The sequence below is a fragment of the Hyla sarda genome, chromosome 2 (genome assembly GCF_029499605.1).
Source record: "Hyla sarda isolate aHylSar1 chromosome 2, aHylSar1.hap1, whole genome shotgun sequence".
NCBI lineage: Eukaryota > Metazoa > Chordata > Amphibia > Anura > Hylidae > Hyla > Hyla sarda.
In genome coordinates this window covers 425,923,997-425,944,483 of record NC_079190.1, presented here as the reverse complement: position 1 = coordinate 425,944,483, position 20,487 = coordinate 425,923,997, and the positions used below count along the sequence as shown (strand labels likewise).

The following is a 20,487-nucleotide window of genomic DNA, read 5'->3' as shown; positions in this document are numbered from 1 at the left end:
TAGTCACCCCAATAAAAAAAATCAATACAATAAGATTAGTTTGACATAATCTCCCTGAAGTAAACCAATGTTGTTTCTCATCTTGCAAACCATGTGTTTTTAGAGGTTCCACAATCCTATCCTTTAGTATGGTTTCCAATTATTTCCCCACTATTGATGTTAGGCTTACAGGCTTATAGTTGCCCATCTCCTCCCTACCACCTTTCTTGTGAATGGGCACAACATTTTTTATTCTTTTCTTCTGTGACAACTCCTGTTACCAGTGATTTGGTTCAATAAATCTGTTAATGGTTTTGCTAGTACAGTGCTAAGCTCTTCTAATATCTTTTGAGTGTACCGCATCAGGCCCGGTGACTTATTTGTATTTACATTTAGTCAAATGATTCATTAGTCTTCCTCCCTAACAGAAGTCATTTTTTTTTTTTTTTTTTTTAGAATCTATCTATTGAGGCAGTCATCAAGTCCTTTATCCTTTTCTACTACCATTTGTAATATATATATATATATATATATATATATATATATATATATATATATACATATACATATATCGGAAAAATGTCTTATCTCCTTTTCCTACTGCCTGAGCTAGTTTCTCCTCTACCTGTGCTTTAGAAGCTCTAATAGCTTGCTTGGCCTCTTTCTTTCTAACCTTATAGATTTATCTACATTGCTCTAATTTCTTTCTATATTTACTAAATACTACATTTTTTAAAAATGATTTTGGACACTTCTGCCGAGTACCTCCATGGTCTCTTCCCCTTTTTGCCTTTACAGCCTAAAGCAATAATCTGTTGACTTCAATAATTCACCTATGACACCTACAATCTGTTATGGATTCATACTCTGCCTCTGGTTTCATACAGTGACATGTGGAAGCTTTTGTTCTCAGATTCATAGGGATCTGTCAGGGGAGAAGAACAATTTTGATGTGTTCCAACACATGCCGTGTTCTAGTGTTATTCTCTCCTGGTTGCTAATAAAACTTTCATGATCTGACATGCTGTTTTTACCACTGTTTTGGTGCATCAGGTGCCCAGTTGTGTGCCATGCCATGTGTGGCATACTGTGCCCAGCTGGCTATAGTTGTACATGTTCGCCACTTTTCACAATCTAGTAGTAACATTTAGTTTGTGCAACAAAGAACACCGGCTGCAGACAAAGAACTGTAGACTGCGGGATGTTTGTGTTCAGATGTTTTTGCTTATTTTTCAGCAAACTATTTGAGTTATCTTTCATTAAGTAGATACCTCTGCTACCCCCCGGCTGTGCATGTGGGTCTTATGATGGAGGCATGCGAGAGCGTATGCAGCCAGCTCTTAGTTTTTTCTCTCTTCAATTAAACTTCATGAATTCCGGGCATCAGATGAGACATTCTTTCCAGTATAAAAACAAGAAGTGCTTTTAATGTACTTCAGACCGGCAGTGTTTTCTTCATAAGACTTCAGCATCATTAGCTTGTTCCTAATTTCACAAAAATTGCACATTTTAATACGTACCTAGTTACAAAAGACCTCTCTCTACCAAGTGCAAAATGACAGTAAAACGGGGAGATGCAATGCTAAATACTGTGAATACTGAATAATAGCTGTGATGATGCAAATGATATCATTTCAGCATTTCCATTTTATAACTTTAGGGTAAAGAACTCTGCTCTTTTCTTTTAAAATAAGACTGAGCTGCAATACCAGACACTTCCCAAAGAGGAGATCCTTGATATAAAAAGGCTGGAAGTGAGAATCGTTTATTGCCATTGGGAAAGAGCAGGAGGGTTTGGTTGCATGTTATCTACATATTGTCTGTGTGTAAAGGCCCCCGAGAGTATAAGAACAAAGTCAGCCAAACACATCAATTTTTGGGGGGCTGGCTGGCTTGCTATCTTGTCTTTTGGAGTGTGCTGATTCTTCCCTTTATGAAGTAAAAATAATGACCTCTTCCACCACCAGAACTGATGGTAGCGGCTTGTTAAAGGGGTACTTTGCTGCTCAGTGTTTGGAACAAACTGTTCCGAATTCTGGAGCCGGCAGCTTGTGATGTCATATTCCCGCCCCCTTATGAATTCACGCCCTGCCCCCTCAATGCAAGTCTATGGGAGAGGGCGTGATGACTGCCACGCCCCCTCCCATAGACTTGCATTGAGGGGACGGGGTGTGACTTCACGAGGGGGCGGGGCTATGACATCACAAGCTGCCGGCTCCAGCATTCGGAACAGTTTGTTCCAAACACTGAGCAGCAAAGTACCCCTTTAACAAGCCGCTACCATCAGTTCTGGTGGTGGAAGAGGTCATTATTTTTACTTCATAAAGGGAAGAATCAGCTTCTGGCTCCAGCATTTGGAACAGTTTGTTCCAAATGCTGAGCAGCGGAGTACCCCTTCTCTTTTATAACCCCTCCTTGGTTGGAGTAATGGTTGAAAAGGGGGTGGGGGCCCAATCTGTGAATCCACAGGTACCCTATTCCCAGGGGTCAAGTCCTGGGGAAAAAAGTGTGGGAACTCACCCAAGATTTCCACTTAAAGGGGTACTAGACATCTTATACCCTATGCAAAGGATAGGGGATAAGATGTCTGATCCCGGGGGTCCCGCCGCTGGGGACACCACGTTCTCCCTGCTGCACCTGGCATTTGTTTAGAGTGTTGAGTGCAGCGTCGTAGGCTCGTGACGTCACGACCCCTCAATGCAAGTCCACCCCCTCCCATAGACTTGTATTGAGGGGGCATTACTGTGGCGTCACGAGCCTCTGCCCCGCATCACCAGTCTTTCAGCACGGAGCGAAGCTCGCTCCGTGCACCGGATGTCTGGGGTGCCACAGCTGAGATCAGACATCTTATCCCCTATATTTTGCATAGGGGATAAGATGTCTAGGGGCGGAGTACCCCTTTAAGGGCTGGTCCTGCAGGACTCCTGCTAATGGGAACTGCGTTCCTGCTGTGGAAAAAGTGCAGGAACTCTGTTCCCATGAGTTCCTGCTGGACTTGGGCCCTGCCCTATTTGCTTTTAGGTTACCATCTGTCAGTCATGTCTTGTGAGCTTCTTGTTTACACGGAGCCCCGGCCAAATTTACACCAATGATTTACACTATTTAGAGTCATATTATCATTGTGCTAAAGGAGCCTGTCAGTGGTTCAGACAGCATGAAACTAGTGACAGTTTCCCTTTAAAAAGTTGTATGTACCCCTAAAATGGTACTGAAGGAAAGGACAGGCCCATGTTAAGCTCTGTGAATTGAACAATATATAGGAGCTTGTATCATTTTAAACTTGTTTGGGTATATTCACACATGACAGTTTTTTATAGTAATTTTTGCAATTGACAACAGAAAACCACACTGTTTCATACGAACTGCAGCTTTGTTGCAATGCTTTTGCAAAACCGTAGTGTGTTGGTACTTTGGTTCAGCAGAAAAACTACTAGACCTGCCTGTGTAGATACACCCTAATATACAAGCAAGTGTTAATAGTCATTATTTTATACTTATTTGATTTGCATATTTAATGACATGGAGGAACCGGCTGTACTGAGCGTCAGCAATGTCATCCCTATGATAATTGTCCTGTAATTGAACATCACCCTTTTATTAAGGCTTTTTATTAAGTAACTGATGATTGGTAATAGACTACATCTTGGAGTCCTTTACATATTTTTTGTAGGTGCTACCATAACTGTGGCTTCAGAATAGTGTTATTAGGGGAAGCTTTGGAGCGATATGGCGTTTCCTATTTTAATTCTATTATTTTGTTGTTTAACATGTAGTTTCTATTGAAGGGGACAAGATTCAATGAAGATTCATGGGGTTCTACTGTACGAGTTTATCATAACATATCTTATTCTGAGCTGTTTGCCAGTAGAACACACATAGGGACTTCCTCCCTTACTTCTCTGACATTACTGTAAAGATTGGCAGGGCATGATGGAAGGTGAAGTTTTGCAACAACCGGAGTAGCACAGTTTAAAAAACACTGATAAATACTTTTGAATACTTTTTTATTTTTTGTGAGAAAATTTCATTGCAACAAGAGAATAATGTATAAGCGGTCAGTGACTACAGCCAAAGGCATCTTTATTAAATATTTCATGTTATCAGGCAGCAGAACGCTTGCAGGCTGAGCTTTTAATAACCTGTCTGCTTCTCGCAGAATAAAATGCGCTCACATAGGGATTGCCTTTAAAAAAGCTTGACTTGACTTGTCTCATCCTAATCTGATATTATAGACTATGCAGTCCTTTGAGGTTTCCCTTGCCAGACGAACAGAACTGAATCTTTTCTTTCTCCATAAAAAATAGAATTCCACTGGAAGAAATATTAATGGAAATAACCTGATGGGAGGACAGAATCAGTTGTCTGCGCACCATGACATTCATCTTGAACTCGTTGGCTGCCATATTTCTTTTACTGTATTGTATACTGGTCAATTTCTTTATGAAGGAGATTTTTTTTTTTCCCCCTAGATTGCTGTTAGTTTTAATATAGTACAGCATAGGCAATTAATAAATAATAAAGTAGAGACAGTTGTACGGTATATTGAAAAAGGGATAGTTCACAGGAAGTCAGGTGACGAAAAACAGATCACTTCCTGTGACACATTAAAGGAAAACTATCAGCTTACATCCCGCTGATCAGTTTGATGCTTACCATGCCTGCATCCGCCGCACCATTCGGCTGTAATCTTCTATTTTCTGTTTATGCTAATTAGGTGCTAACTTGCACCGGACGGACTAACTGGCACTCTGACGTCAGCATTTCTGTCCGCAGCGCCGCCCAGCTCATCAATATTCCTCCCCTCCCTCCGCCTCTCCCTCTTCTCACTGCTCTGTAATGAGCGGGGAGGGGAGGAATATTGATGAGCTGGGCAGCGCTGCGGACAGAAATGCTGACGTCAGAGTGCCAGTTAGCCCGGCTGGTGCAAGTTAGCACTAAATTAGCATATACCGAATATAGAAGATTACGGCCGTATGGTGGTGCGGATCCGGGCACTGTAAGCATCAAACTGATCAGTGTCCCCCGCACTACCAGCCAGTACTGCTGGTTAGTGTGGGGGGAGCAAGCTGAAAGGTTTCCTTTTAAAGAGGCGCGTCAGAGGGGAAAAAAAATGTTAAATAAATTGGTGCCAGGAAGTTATACAGATTTGTAAATTACTTCTATTTAAAAAAATGTTAATCCTTCCAGTACTTATCAGCTGCTTTGTACTACAGAAAAAAATGTTGTGGTGTTCTTTTAAGTTGGACCTCAGTGCTCTCTGCTGACACCTCTGTCCATGTCAGGAACTGTCCAGAGTAGGAGCAAATCCCCATAGCAAACATCTCCTTCTCTGGACAGTTCCTGACGAGAACAGAAGTGTCAGCAGAGAGCACTGTGGTCAGACAGAAAAGAACTACACAACCTCTTCTGTAGTATACAGCTGCAGTTAAGTACTGGAAGGATTAAGTAATTTGTAATAGAAGCAATCGTATGGACAACCTGGTTGCTTGTGTGTCACTTACCTCTGGAACAGATGGCACCAGGAATAGCTATGAAAAGAAGACGAGATGGCCAAGGCAGTTTTATGGGCAATGTTCTGCTCTGCTGGTAAACCTTGGAACCTGGCGTCATGTGGATTCTACGATGACACATCCCACCTACCTAAACATCCTATGGACCAAGTGTGTAACTTCATGGCTGTGGTATCCCCTAATGCTTGTGGCCTCATTTAAGCAGGATAATGCCCCTGTCACACTGTAAAAACGGTTCAGAAATAGATCGAAATACATGACCAATAGTTCCTTCCCCAGATGCCACTCCGGTTAAGCATCGGTGAGACAGAGATGGAGATTAGAAGTGTATTATGCATTTGTGGTTGCAACTGGGGCAAAACTTCAACTTCCGTCATGCCCTTTCTGTCCCTGGACTGAGGACTTCTGCTTTGGGTGACCTATTGATATCTTAAAGGGGTTCTCCGGCACGAAGACATCTTATCCCCTATCCAAAGGATAGGGGATAAGATGCCTGACCACGGGGTTCCCACCGCTGGGGACCCACGTGATCTTCCACGCCGCACCCAGTTACCATCAGCCCCCGGAGCGTGCTCGCTCCGGGTCTGATTACTAGCGATCACAGGGACGGAGCATAGTGACTTCACGGCTCCGCCCACGTGTGGCATCATGCTCCGCCCCCTCAATGCAAGCCTACGGAGTGGGCGTCACGCCCCCTCCGTAGGCTTGCATTGAGGGGACGGAGCCGTGACATCACACGGGGGCGGAGCTGTGATGTCACTATGCTCCTTCCCTGTGATCGCTAGTAATCAGACCCGGAGCGAGGACGCTCCGGGGGCTGATGGTAACGGGGTGCGGCGTGGAAGATCACGGGGGTCCCCAGGGGTGGGACCCCCGAGGTCAGGCATCTCATCCCCTATCCTTTGGATAGGGGATAAGATGTCTTGGCGCCGGAGTACCCCTTTAACGGTTACAAAACGAGCCACCTTTATAATATTATGCTGTACTTACCACCTCGTCACAGTACAGATGTCATTGTACCTAAGTAGCCCCGGATTTAGCTACAGAATGCCCAGCATGTGTGTCCTCAGTACAGGACGCCTGGGACCTATAAATATTTCCTCTGGCTCTTGTCCTCTGCTAGCACAGCCAGTTGTTAACCTCTGCTGCATTTCACTCTTTTACGCTTATATAAATGAATCTAAACCACTTGCCAAAATGACTGGAATTTACAACCGCAGGAAAAAAAATGTTTGGGAGTGTCTGGCTTCTGCGGTTATCCCATATGTTATACACTTGTATATGAAGAGCTGCAATATCTAAAATCTGTGTTGCATGTGTCATAAGTACTTGGAGAGCCTCTGTCATCACATGGCTTTATGTGTCTTTACACATATATATAAACGGGGAATTCTTAAATGGGCACTCTCATTAAAACTAATTACTAATGTACTCTGTTTAAAAAAAAAAATGAAGTTTTCTATATTTTATTTGTGTTTAAAAAAAGCTGCCACCAGATGTCTCCCTACTTGTCCAGAGCACATTCCCCCCCCCCCCCCCCCATCTTTTGCACAGACTTTGGACTCCTGCTGGCCTGGCAGAAGTCTAAACACAGGAAAGGCAGTCTGGAGTGCTGAGGGGGGGGGTGTGGAGCCTTAACCAATCATAGCTCATCTCACACTTAACTGCCGTTTGCTGTTGGTTGCAGAGGAAGGGAGGAAGTTCTCCCCTGTATGGCTTCAGATGATGTCACACCCCTTCCCAGTTTTTGAACCTGAGGCTTAGCAGAAAATACAGAGCAATACCAAGGTAGAAAACGAAAGAATAATAAAAATAAAGGCAGGGGGTGATTTATCATGATGGGGGTAGTGAACAGGGAAGATTATAAAGTTTATCAAGTTGAGAGGTACTCTTTAAAGCTGGTGTTTCATACTTAAGAGAAAAAGGTTCTCCCAAAATTTAAGGTTTTCACATATCCATGAGACAGGTGATAACTAGTGGTGCGATGGAGGTCCTACTGGGACTCAATGTTCTTAAAGGGGTACTCCGGCCCTGAGACATCTTATCCCCTATCCAATGGGTCGCCACCCGGCTGTTTGTGAGCTGGCACCGCGGTGTGCAGCTCAAACTGGTGGCTGGCGAATACAAGATTGCGGGGGTCCCCAGCAGCAGAACCCCCGCGGTGAGACATCTCATCCTCTATCCTTTGGATAGGGGATAAGATGTCTCAGGGCCGGAGTACCCCTTTAAGAAAACAGGCCTCTTGTCTGGGCTATGTTTCGATGTCCCATAGAGAGTAAATGGATTAGTGGCTGGTCATACATGCTGCTATATTTACCCGGAACAAGGGACCTCCTGGCCAGATATCTTCCTCATTCAGGTGGCAGGCTTGGTGCATAAGCAGAGCTTCAGGAGTAAGCTGACATCACCCTTGCTGCTTCTCCAAACCTGCTGGCAGCCGGAGCCAGTGAAAAAGCAGAAGCGGGGACGTCGGCGTGCTCCTGAAGCTCCGCCTGCGCACCAAGCCTGCCGCCCAAACGAGTAGATAACTTGCCATCCATATCTATGAAAAATAGAATCCTTGCAAAAAAAGTAGAAATTACAGAATATCAAATCACCCAAAGGGCACCTTCTTCGGACGCGCTCGACACTCTCCAGGCTGTAGGTAAATTTCAGCCCATGCCCGGGCTTCTGAAGAAGGGGCACTTTGGGTGATTTGAAATTCTGTAATTTCTCCTTTTTTGCAAGGAATCTATTTTTCATACTGTGAACGTTTTAAACTATTTTTCACTAAAGCAAGTTATAAAGCAATCAAGTTGTTGGCGTTTTTTCATAATTGCCATTTGGATTCCCAGTGAGTTTGAGCCCTCACTATTGAAAAACGCAGGACACCCGCCCAAGTGCGAATAGGTGACATATCTATGATATATTTGCAAGTATTATTTCTCATCAGTGTTACCCGTTACTACACACCTGTACCAACAGGTTAGTGCAGGCGAGAAGTGCACTGCAGTGCAGACCAGTTGCCATGATGGCATAGGTTGTGTCAGGCTGCATTCACACCACGTTTTTGCAATACAGTTCCCGTATAAGGTTTTTGATGAAAAACTGATTCCTCAAAACCGGACTAAACTGTATCAAAACGTGTGTACAAATTTTAACCCGTATACAGTTTGAAAAATGATGTCCTGTTGCATCTGTTTTTAAAGAAAAAAACAACGTATACGCTTTTAACTTTTCAATGCATTATGAATAAAGTTTCACTTGTTTGATTGAAATTCCAAGAAAAAAACTGTGCAAAGTCAAAAACTGTATTACGCAAACTGGATGGAACGGTAAACACATACAGTTCTCTACGGTTCCCATTGACTCCCATGATTTAAAAAAAAAAAAACGTATACTGTTTTTCACCCGGACCAAAAACCGTGGTAGGCTACGGTTTTGGGTACGGGAAAAAAACTGACAAAACCGTGCAAGGCGCAAAACGGATGCAACTGGATGCATCTTTTGGCATACGGTTTTCAATGGAGAGTCAGTGCATACGGTTTTCAATACGGTTCTGTATGGTTTTCAAATTTAAAACGTATACGGGAACTGTATTGCAAAAACGTGGTGTGAATGCACCCGAAGAAAGGTGTTTTTATTTTTTTTATTTTTTTTATTTTTTTATTATTATAAAAGCAGCATGTGTGTATTTATTATGAATTTTTTTTAAATCTTTTAGAGCAAAGGAGGCCTGCACAAAAATTTTCCACTTTGTATCCCAGAAAACTGCTATACATAGTATTATAAATTTCTGCCATAGTTCTTAGACTATGTTAAGAATGGTATAATGGAGGCAAAACAAAACGCAGTTGACAATGTGACCTGAAAGTAGTCACCTGGCTCTTGCCTCTTCTATCCGGCACTCTATACATGGGACATAATGAATACACAACGTGGCCTTTTGGGGGCAGTATTTCAAATAGAGAAGCCCGTAGACCAATGTTTTCCAAACAATGTGTCTTAAGCTGTTGCAAAACTACAACTCCCAGCATGCCCAGACAGCCAAAGGCTGTCTGGGCATGCTGGGAGTTGTAGTTTTGCAACAGCTGGAGACACACCATTTGAAAAACGCTACCATAGACTGTCCTGCTGGGCGCAGTTAACTTGTATTGAGCGTAAAGTTAACTGTACAGGACCTAGTTGTAAGGGAGTATATGAGGTAGTGGGAGACACTGCTGTGACTACTAGGGGTAGTGGTGTGGGCTGCTGTTACTATCAGGAGGGGGGCATTGCAGCAATTAGTAGTGCAGCATGGAACACTGCTGTGAACACTGCTGTGAACACTGCTGTGAAGACTGGCACTGACTGCTTTTGGAAGGCACTACTGTAACTACTTGTGTGATAAGCGGCACTGCTGAATCCTTATGGCGTAGGGCAGACCTTGTTATGTTTACTATTTTGGTGGGTACAGCTGTGCCGTTTCTTATTTTGGTGGGCACAGCTGTTCTCTGATTTTTTTAAATTTTTTTTTTTTTGGCACAGTGGTAGCACCTGGAAGCGTGAGGCCAGATTTCCGAATTGCTGCTGCTGTTTTGGATGGTGGTGGTTTTCTTTATGCCCCTCTACGTCGTTGGATTTATTTGGAACATTAAACACCAAGTTGTGCCTTCAACATTCCCTTCTCTTATATCACTGCATAAATAGGCAAAACAATTGGCTTTTGTTAGCCTGGGTGACACTTTTTGTTGCAGCCTTAACTTTGAAAAGGGTCGTTCCATAAGGGACCCATGGGGTCAGGAAAAACAAATACAAACAGTAAAACAAAATTAGTAATTGTTGGAAGAATTTGAATAGGTAAGGTCAGCTGTTTATATATATTTTTTTTTTTAAAAGACAGACAGATCAGCTGTCCCCAAGTCTTTGCCTGCAGCCAGCGGAGGATTACTACAGGCAGTCAGTGACCTTCATGGTCCCATGCCATACTACTGGCATCATGGATCCCATTTCTAAGTGGTGATGCCATTAAAATGTCATGTGACCACTAAGGCCATTGATTTGTTGTAGCGATCATGTGCTGTGGCCATTTAACCCCTTAAGGACCGAGCCCTTTTTCACCTTAAGGACCGGAGCGTTTTTTGCAATTCTGACCACTGTCACTTTAAACATTAATAACTCTGGAATGCTTTTAGTTATCATTCTGATTCCGAGATTGTTTTTTCGTGACATATTCTACTTTAACTTAGTGGTAAAATTTTATGGTAACTTGCATCCTTTCTTGGTGAAAAATCCCCAAATTTGATGAAAAAAATGAAAATTTTGCATTTTTCTAACTTTGAAGCTCTCTGCTTGTAAGGAAAATGGATATTCAAAATAATTTTTTTTTGGGTTCACATATACAATATGTCTACTTTATGTTTGCATCATACAATGTATGAGTTTTTACTTTTGGAAGAAACCAGAGGGCTTCAAAGTTCAGCAGCAATTTTGAAATTTTTCACAAAATTTTCAAACTCGCTATTATTCATGGACCAGTTCAGGTTTGAAGTGGATTTGAAGGGTCTTCATATTAGAAATACCCCATAAATGACCCCATTATAAAAACTACACCCCCCAAAGTATTCAAAATGACATTCAGTAAGTGTATTAACCCTTTAGGTGTTTCACAGGAATAGCAGCAAAGTGAAGGAGAAAATTCAAAATCTTAATTTTTTTACACTCTCATGTTCTTGTAGACCCAATTTTTGCATTTTTGCAAGGGGTAAAAAGGAGAACATTTTTACTTGTATTTGAAACCAAATTTCTCTGGAGTAAGCGCATACCTCATATGTCTATGTTAATTGTTCAGCGGGCGCAGTAGAGGGCTCAGAAGGGAAGGAGCGACAAATGGTTTTTGGGGGGCATGTCACCTTTAGGAAGCCCCTATGGTGCCAGGACAGCAAAAAAAAATACACATGGCATACCATTTTGGAAACTAGACCCCTCAGGGAACGTAACAAGGGGTAAAGTGAACCTTAATACCCCACAGGTGTTTCACGACTTTTGCATATGTAAAAAAAAATTTTTTTTTTACCTAAAATGCTTGGTTTCCCAAAAATGTTACGCTTTTAAAAAGGGCAATAGCAGAAAATACCCCCCAAAATTTGAAACCCAATTTCTCCCGATTCAGAAAACACCCCATATGGGGGTGAAAATTGCTCTGCTGGCGCACTACAGGTCTCAGAAGAGAAGGAGTCACATTTGGCTTTTTGAAAGCAAATTTTGCTCTGGGGGCATGCCGCATTTAGGAAGCCCCTGTGGTGCCAGAACAGCAACAAAAACCCACATGGCATACCATTTTGGAAACTAGACCCCTCGGGGAACGTAACAAGGGGTAATGTGAACCTTAATACCCCACAGGTGTTTCATGACTTTTGTATATGTAAAAAAAATTATTTTTTACCTAAAATGCTTGTTTTCCCCCAAATTTTACATTTTTAAAAAGGGTAATAGCAGAAAATACCCTCCAAAATTTGAAGCCCAATTTCTCCCGAGTACGGCGATACCCCATATGTGGCCCTAAACTGTTGCCTTGAAATACGACAGGGCTCCAAAGTGAGAGCGCCATGGGCATTTGAGGCCTAAATTAGGGACTTGCATAGGGGTGGACATAGGGGTATTCTACGCCAGTGATTCCCAAACAGGGGGCCTCCAGCTGTTGTAAAACTCCCAGCATGCCTAGACAGTCAGTGGCTATCTGGCAATACTGGGAGTAGTTGTTTTGCAACAGCTGGAGGCTCCGTTCTGGAAACACTGGCGTACCAGACGTTTTTCATTTTTATTGGGGAGGGGAGGGGGGTTGTATAGGGGTATGTGTATATGTAGTGTTTTTTTACTTTTTATTTTATTGTGTGTTAGTGTATTGTAGTGTTTTTAGGGTACAGTCACATGTGCGGGGGTTCACAGTAGTTTCTCGCTGGCAGCTTGAGCTGCGGCAGAAAATTTGCCGCAGCTCAAACTTGCAGCCGGATACTTACTGTAATCCTCCGCCCATGTGAGTTGTACCCTGTACGTTCACATTGGGGGGGAACATCCAGCTGAACTACAACTACCAGCATGTACGGTCTATCAGTGCATGCTGGGAGTTGTAGTTTTGCAACCGCTGGAGGCTCCGTTTTGGAAACAGTGGCGTACCAGACGTTTTTCATTTTTATTGGGGTGGGGAGGGGGGCTGTGTAGGGGTATGTGTATATGTAGTGTTTTTTTACTTTTATTGTTTGTTAGTGTAGTGTTTTTAGGGTACAGTCGCACGGGCGGGGGTTCACAGTAGTTTCTCGCTGGCAGTTTGAGCTGCGGCAGAACATTTGCCGCAGCTCAAACTTGCAGCCGGATACTTACTGTAATCCTCCGCCCATGTGAGTGTATCCTGTACGTTCACATTGGGGGGGGGGGGGGGGAGAAACATTCAGCTGTTGCAAAACCACAACTCCCAGCATGTACGGTCTATCAGTGCATGCTGGGAGTTGTAGTTTTGCAACAGCTGGAGACACACAGGTTGTGAAACACAGAGTTTGGTAACAAACTCAGTGTTTTGCAACCAGTGTGCCTTCAGCTGTTGCAAAAGCTACAACCCCCAGCATGTACGGACAGCGGAAGGGCATGCTGGGTCTTGTAGTTATGCAACAGCCGGAGGCATACTACTTTGGCTGGGGATGCTGGGGATTGTAGTTATGCAACAGCTGGAGACACCCTGGTTTGCTACTTAACTCGGTGTGCCTTCAGCTGTTGCAAAACTACAACTCTCAGCAGTCACCGACAGCCAACGGGCATGCTGGGAGTTGCAGTTATGCAACCAGCAGATGCACCACTACAACTCCCAGCATGCACTTTAGCTGTTTGTGCAAGCTGGGAGTTGTAGTTATACAACAGCTGAAGGTACACTTTTCCATAGAAAAAATGTGCCTCCAGCTGTTGCAAAACTACAAGTCCCAGCATGCCCATAAGGGCATGCTGGGAGTTGTGGTGGTCTGCCTCCTGCTGTTGCGTAACTACAGCTCCCAGCATGCCCTTTTTGCATGCTGGGAGCTGTTGCTAAGCAACAGCAGGAGGCTGTCACTCACCACCTGCTGCTGCTCCACGATGCCGCCGCACAGGTCAGTCCCTCCTAGGGCCCCGATCCCAACAGGGACGCCGGGGATCGGGGTCCCCAGCACCCGGGGTCGTCTTCCCGCTCACGTCCTCCGGAAGAGGGGCGGAGCGGGTTGCGGGAGTGACACCCGCAGCAGGCGCCCTGATTGGTCGGCCGGGAAACCAGTGCCACCTCACCCCTGCTGGCTCTGGCTGTTCGGGGCCGTCTCTGACGGCCCCGATCAGCCAGTAATTCCAGGTCATCGGGTCACTGGAGACCCGATTGACCCGGAATCCGCCGCAGATCTCTGGACTGAATGGTCCAGCGATCTGCGGCAATCGCCGACATGGGCGGACATAATGACCCCCTTGGGCGATATGCCGGGATGCCTGCTGAACGATTTCAGCAGGCATCGGGCACCTGCTCCGCTCCAGCTAGCGGCGGGGGCCGGAAATGCTCAGGGCGTATCCATATGCCCTCGGTCCTTAAGGACTTGGAAACGGGGGCGTATGGATACGCCCTATGTCCTTAAGGGGTTAAATCAACTGGTGCCAGAAAGTTAAACAGATTTGTGAATGAATTCTATTAAAAAATATTAACCCTTCCATTACTTATCTTCTGCTGTGTACTACAGAGGAAGTTCTTTTCTTTTTGATTTTCCTTTGTCTGACCACAGTGCTCTCTGCTGACACCTCTGTCCATGTCAGGAACTGTCCAGAGCAGGAGAGGTTTTCGATGGGGATCTGCTCCTACTCTGGACAGTTCCTAAATGAACAGAGGTGTCAGCAGAGAGCACTGTGGTCAGGCAGAAAGGAAATGTAAAAAGAAATGAACTTCCTGTGGATCATACAGCAGCTGATAAGCACTGGAAGGATTAAGATTATTTAATAGGAGTAATTTACAAATCTGTTTAACTTTCTGGCATCAGTTGATTAAAAAATAAAATGTTTGCAGTGGAGTACCCCTTTATAGGGGACCCAACCTCTGGACACCCCACCAATGACAAAAATGGTGGTCCCTGAGATTGTCATGTGAATGGAGTGATGCTGCACTTGTGGCCTGCACACTATTCACAGCTATATCCCATAGCAGGGAATGAAGCACTAGCCACTTGTGGACCAATGTTTGGGGTTTGGTTCCCCATTGGTCCTATAGATAGGTTGGTGAGGTTTTGGCGGCCAACCCCTTTAAGACACAGCTTATATGTTTTTACAGCATGGCAGAAGATGGCAACTCCAGAATATATATATATTTACTGGTGATCTTCTATTATTTTAGAATTCACAGGGTAAAATTGTGTCATAAGCCTGGCAAGTCTGATACTGGGATCTCATATGTAGAGACAGAGACGCTGTCATTACAGTCTGGACGCTGCGGTTTGACACCCTGTGATGTTCAAACATGGCCGACCACATAGATGATTACTTGAGGGCTGCGTTTTGGATTCCGCCTGTGTGATATTTTTGTGGAATTCCACAGCAAACACGTGTAGAAATCCAGCTGGAAGGAAGTGCGGATTCTCATGTGCAGAATTTATGGCTGACTCTAGGTCTACAGCTGAACTCTTGTTGCTTTTGGATTTCACTGTCTTGGCAGCACCAAGTAAAGTTTCCAAGGATGAAGGTTACCTAAGGCAACCCGGAATGTTTGCTCCGATTGGGACAATGCTATTTTGGGGCTTCTTCTTTACAACTATTTTGTTAGGAACAATGTAACAGTGACGCCAAAATGTAACAACTGATGTATTTTCTCCAGTATTCCTCGGTCTTTATTCTTGTAATATTTATGGATTTGTAACATTGCTGGTGTCTGGAGAGAAAGGAACCTAGAAACAATACCTCTACCAGAAGCTCGGTCCCTCGGGCATTGTCACACTGAAAACTGATGTAGTGTGTACAAAAATAACTATGAAAAAGGGAGATGGAGAAGGGGAAGTGTCTATGCAAAGGCAGTCTTTTAACCCCTTAAGGACCCAGGGTTTTTCCGTTTTTGCATTTTTGTTTTTTTCCTCCTTACCTTAAAAAAAATTATAACTCTTTCAATTTTGTACCTAAAAATCCATATGATGGCTTATTTTTTTCACCACCAATTCTACTTTGTAATGTCATCAGTCATTTTACCCAAAAATCTACGGTGAAAGGGAAAAAAAAAATCATTGTGCGATGAGCCGTGGCCCCGCGTTATAGAACGGGAGCGGACTCCTGACGTATCGGTACTTCATGGGTCCTTAAGAGGTATTCCAGCCAAAGACATCTTATCCCCTATGCAAAGGATAGGGGATAAGATGTCTGGTAACAGGGGGCCTGCCGCTGGGACTCCCCCGCGATCTCCGTGCGGGGCTGCGGCTCCAGTCTCGGAAACCTCTGTGTTTCTGCGACTGGAGACGTGACGTCACACCATGCCCCCTCCATTCATGTCTATGGGAGGGGGCGTGATGAACATCACGCCCCCTCCCATAGACATGAATGGAGGGGGCGTGGTGTGATGCCACAAGGGGGCATGACATGACATCTAAAGTCCCAGAGAAACAGAGGTTTCTGAGACTGGAGCAGCAGCCCCGCATAGATTGCAGGTGCTGCACGGAGAGCCCTCGGGGTTAAGACATCTTATCCCCTATCCTTTGGATAGGGGATAAGATGTCTTTTGCCGGACTACCCCTTTAACTACAGTATAGATTACATAAGTGTTCTCAGATTCAGCCTATTCAGTGAGTTACCAATTCTGTCAATCCCAGGTTAGGACCACCCACTTGACTCTTTATCATAAACAGGAATATAAATGAATACATTATAAATTCTACGAAAAATGTTCCTATAAAACTATATATCAATCTGTTCAGCTCGCCCTGCTCTATAACATGATGTTGGTAGATCAGACTACTTGTTCCCTTAAAACTGAATTTTTTCTGTGCCGAGACCATACCCTTTATTAGAAAATAGACAAACAGTGTTGACAATCTTTATACTGTCTGACAATGAGTTCATTGCGGTTTATTTCTAGTATATGAATAAATAATTTATTTGCGTGTCTGAATTGTCGCTGGCTCCAGAGTCCTCATAGACACAATAGTACTTTGCTCCACTGTGCGCCTGGAGAATAGTGTGAAAGATAATGGAGGGTTGAGGCGAATGACAAATAACAGCGAAGACATTACATGCCGGTTTTTGTGCCATATTGTGCTGACGCCGGACAATGAAAATGCTTTATTATCTGATTATAATTGCTGTAAATTACCCATTTATTCTTTCAGCTGTATGTGCTAGTGTTCTGCTAGCTATATTACAATGTGAGGCCTGTCTATATTGTGCTGGATTACTCTTCATCAAACACAAGACGGGCAGCATTTATCCCAGATTAACCGCTTTACAAGCAGCTAAATTGACAAAATTTGTAAATCTCTTTGGAATTGAGACACTCAGATTTCTACTTGTATTATTGAATTTGAGCGATAAATTCAAAACAGGGTCAGTTTGTTGCAAAACAGATGCGATTCCAATGAAATAAATGAAAGTGCCTGATCCCTCCGATAACTGTTTTAAAGGGGTTCTCCGCCCCTAGACATCTTATCCCCTATCCAGAGGATAGGGGATAATATGTCTGATCGCAGGGATCCTGCCACTGGGAACCCCCGCAATCTCTCCTACAGCACCCCCTGTCATCTTGTTCACAGAGCGAAGTTCGCTCCTTGCACCAGATGTCTGGGGTGCTGCAGAAGAGATCACGGGGGGTTCCCAGCGGCAGGATCCCTGCAATCAGACATCTTATCCCCTATACTTTGGATAGGGGATAAGATGTCTAGGGGTGGAGTATAATTTTAATGATCTGTGAGGAAATCCCTTTAAAAGGCAATTCCAGCCCCTTAAATCATATCCCCCATGCACAGGATAGAAGGTAAGTGTATAATTGATCCATCCTCTTGCACCCCCTGGGATCTCCACAATGTGGCCTAGACTCTTATTGCTGCATGGAGTGCTTGGTTGATACAAACTCCATGCATTATCTATGAGAGGAGGGTCAGAGGTACCATGCTGCAAGGAGAGTCAGGGCCCCATTGTGTTGGTCTCAGTGGTCAGACCAACCATGATCAGACACATTTTCTATACTGTGGATAGGAGATAAGATTTTAGGGGCTGGAATGTCTTTAAATGCTCTTGTCTAATTTTTATAACCAGAATGTAGAGACAACTCCAAAAAGTAACCTTTGATCAGTGCTCCTCAACCTGTGGCTGTCTGGGTGGGAATGGAGTTTTTCTGGAAGGTTTCACTGTGTATTGCTGGATTAATTTAGTCATTTTGAAGAATGCATGAGGTATGCTGCAACGTATAGTCATTGAGGATTAAAGCAGTACAGGAGTGCCCAGAAATGTAAATTCTTATTGAAATGGGTATTCTATCTACTAGGGGTCGACCGATTATCGGTATGGCCGATATGGCACGATTTTGGGCACTATCGGTATCGGCAATTACCTTGCCGATAAGCCGATAATGCCCCGCCCTCCGCACCGCGAAAGACCCCGGGCCCGCCGCACCGCCACCGCCCCCCCCGACCCACCGCACCGTGTCGCACCCCCCACCGTATTGCTGGGCAGTATACCGGTATGGATTTTTGCCCATACCGCTATTTTTAGTAGAACTCTGAATGCTGGGACTGCCACCAGTGGCCACAGCGAGACTGGGTTCACATATATCCAACATAGGTGAACTCAGCCTAGATCTTGATGCAACTGATGCAGTAACTGATGGGCATTAGTTGTACGGACGATGTCCGGTGCCATCCGGCCTGTCCAACCATCCAGCGTCAAAATTGAAATGATTGTAAACTGTCCCATTCAAATAAATGAATAAATGGTATCAGTTCTAGCATCAGTTCCCCCTCCTGGTGTCTGCAGGAGGGAAACTATGCTGGACATATGTGAACCCGCCCTTACATAGAAACATAGAATGTGTCGGCAGATAAGAACCATTTGGCCCATCCAGTCTGCCCAATATTCTGAATACTATAAGTAGTCCCTGGCCCTATCTTATATGGAGGATAGCCTCATGCCTATCCCATGCATGTTTAAACTCCTTCACTGTATTTGCAGCGACCACTTCTGCAGGAAGGCTATTCCATGCATCCACTACTCTCTCAGTAAAGTAATATTTCCTAATATTACTGCATAAACCTTTGCCTCTCTGATATAAAACTTTCTTTTTGTAGTTTTTCTTCTTTTAAATCTCCTCTCCTCCTTTACTGTGTTGTTCCCTTTATGGAAATGAAAGCTTCGATCATATCCCCTCTGTCTCTTCTTCCTTCTATACATGTTAAAGGGGTACTCCAGTGAAAACCTTTTTTCTTTTAAATCAACTGGTGGCAGAAAGTTAAACATATTTGTAAATTACTTCTATTAAAAAATCTTAAACCTTCCTGTACTTATTAGCTGCTGAATACTACAGAGGAAATTCTTTTCTTTTTGGAATGTTCTCTGATGACATCACGAGCACAGTGCTCTCTGCTGACATTATAATAATAATAACGCATTATTTATTGTTGGCCTTAGTGGGATTTGAACCTAAGTCCCCAGCACTGCAAGGCAGCAGTGCTAACCACTGAGCCACCATGCTGCCCTTAGCATACATCTGCTATGCATGGTTGCTAAAATGGACAGAGATGTCAGCAGAGAGCACTGTGCTCGTGATGTCAGAAAGGAATTCCCTCTGTAGCATTCAGCAGCTAATAAGTACTGGAAGGATTAAGATTTTTTAATAGAAGTAATTTACAAATATGTTTAACTTTCTGCCACCAGTTGATTTGAACGGAAAAAGGTTTTCACCGGAGTACCCCTTTAACCCCTTAAGGACCAAGGACGTACCGGTACGTCCTTGGTCCTGCTCTTCTGATATAACGCGGGGTTACACAGTGGCCCGGCGTCATAGTGAAGCCGGGACCCACCTCTAATAGCGCGCAGCGCCGATCGCGGCGCCGTGCGCTATTAACCCTTTAGCCGCGCGCTCAGAGCTGAGCCGCGCGGCTAAAAGTGAAAGTTCCCGGCTAGCTCAGTCGGGCTGTTCGGGATAGCCGCGGCTAATCGCGGCATCCCGAACAGCTGACAGGACAGCAGGAGGGCCCCTACCTGCCTCCTCGCTGTCCGATCGCCGAATGACTGCTCAGTGCCTGAGATCCAGGCATGAGCAGTCATGCGGCAGAATCGTTGATCACTGGTTTCTTATGAGAAACCAGTGATCAATGATGAAGATCAGTGTGTGCAGTGTTATAGGTCCCTATGGGACCTATAACACTGCAAAAAAAAAGTGAAGAAAAAAGTGAATAAAGATCATTTAACTCCTCCCCTATTAAAAGTTTGAATCACCCCCCTTTTCCAATAAAAAAAAAGTGTAAATAAAAATAAACATATATGGTATCACCGCGTGCGGAAATGTCCGAATTATAAAAATATATCATTAATTAAACCGCACGGTCAATGGCGTGTGCGCAAAAAAATTCCAAAGTCCAAAATAGTGCATTTTTGGTCACTTTTTATATCAGGATCAATAAGTCCTATCAATGCAAAAATGGTACCGTTAAAAACTTCAGATCACGGCGCAAAAAATGAGCCCTCATACCGCCCCATACACGGAAAAATAAAAAAGTTATAGGGGTCAGAAGAGGACAATTTTAAACGTATTAAGTCCGACAAAATCAAACCTATATAAGTAGGGTATCATTTTAATCGTATGGACCTACAGAATAAATATCAGGTGTCTCTTTTACCGGAAAATGTACTACGTAGAAACGGAAGCCCCCAAAATTTACAAAACAGCGTTTTTTTCCAATTTTGTCGCACAATGATTTTTTTTCCCCGTTTCACCGTAGATTTTTGGGCAAAATGACTGACGTCATTACAAAGTAGAATTGGTGGCGCAAAAAATAAGCCATCATATGGATTTTTA

General features: G+C 43.9%; 1 protein-coding gene across 6 annotated transcripts in view; it reads left to right on the top strand.

Annotated features, from left to right (window-relative positions):
• SSH2 (slingshot protein phosphatase 2) overlaps positions 1–20,487 on the top strand; it is a 271,552-nt gene that overhangs the window by 29,455 nt on the left and 221,610 nt on the right. The window lies entirely within an intron of this gene.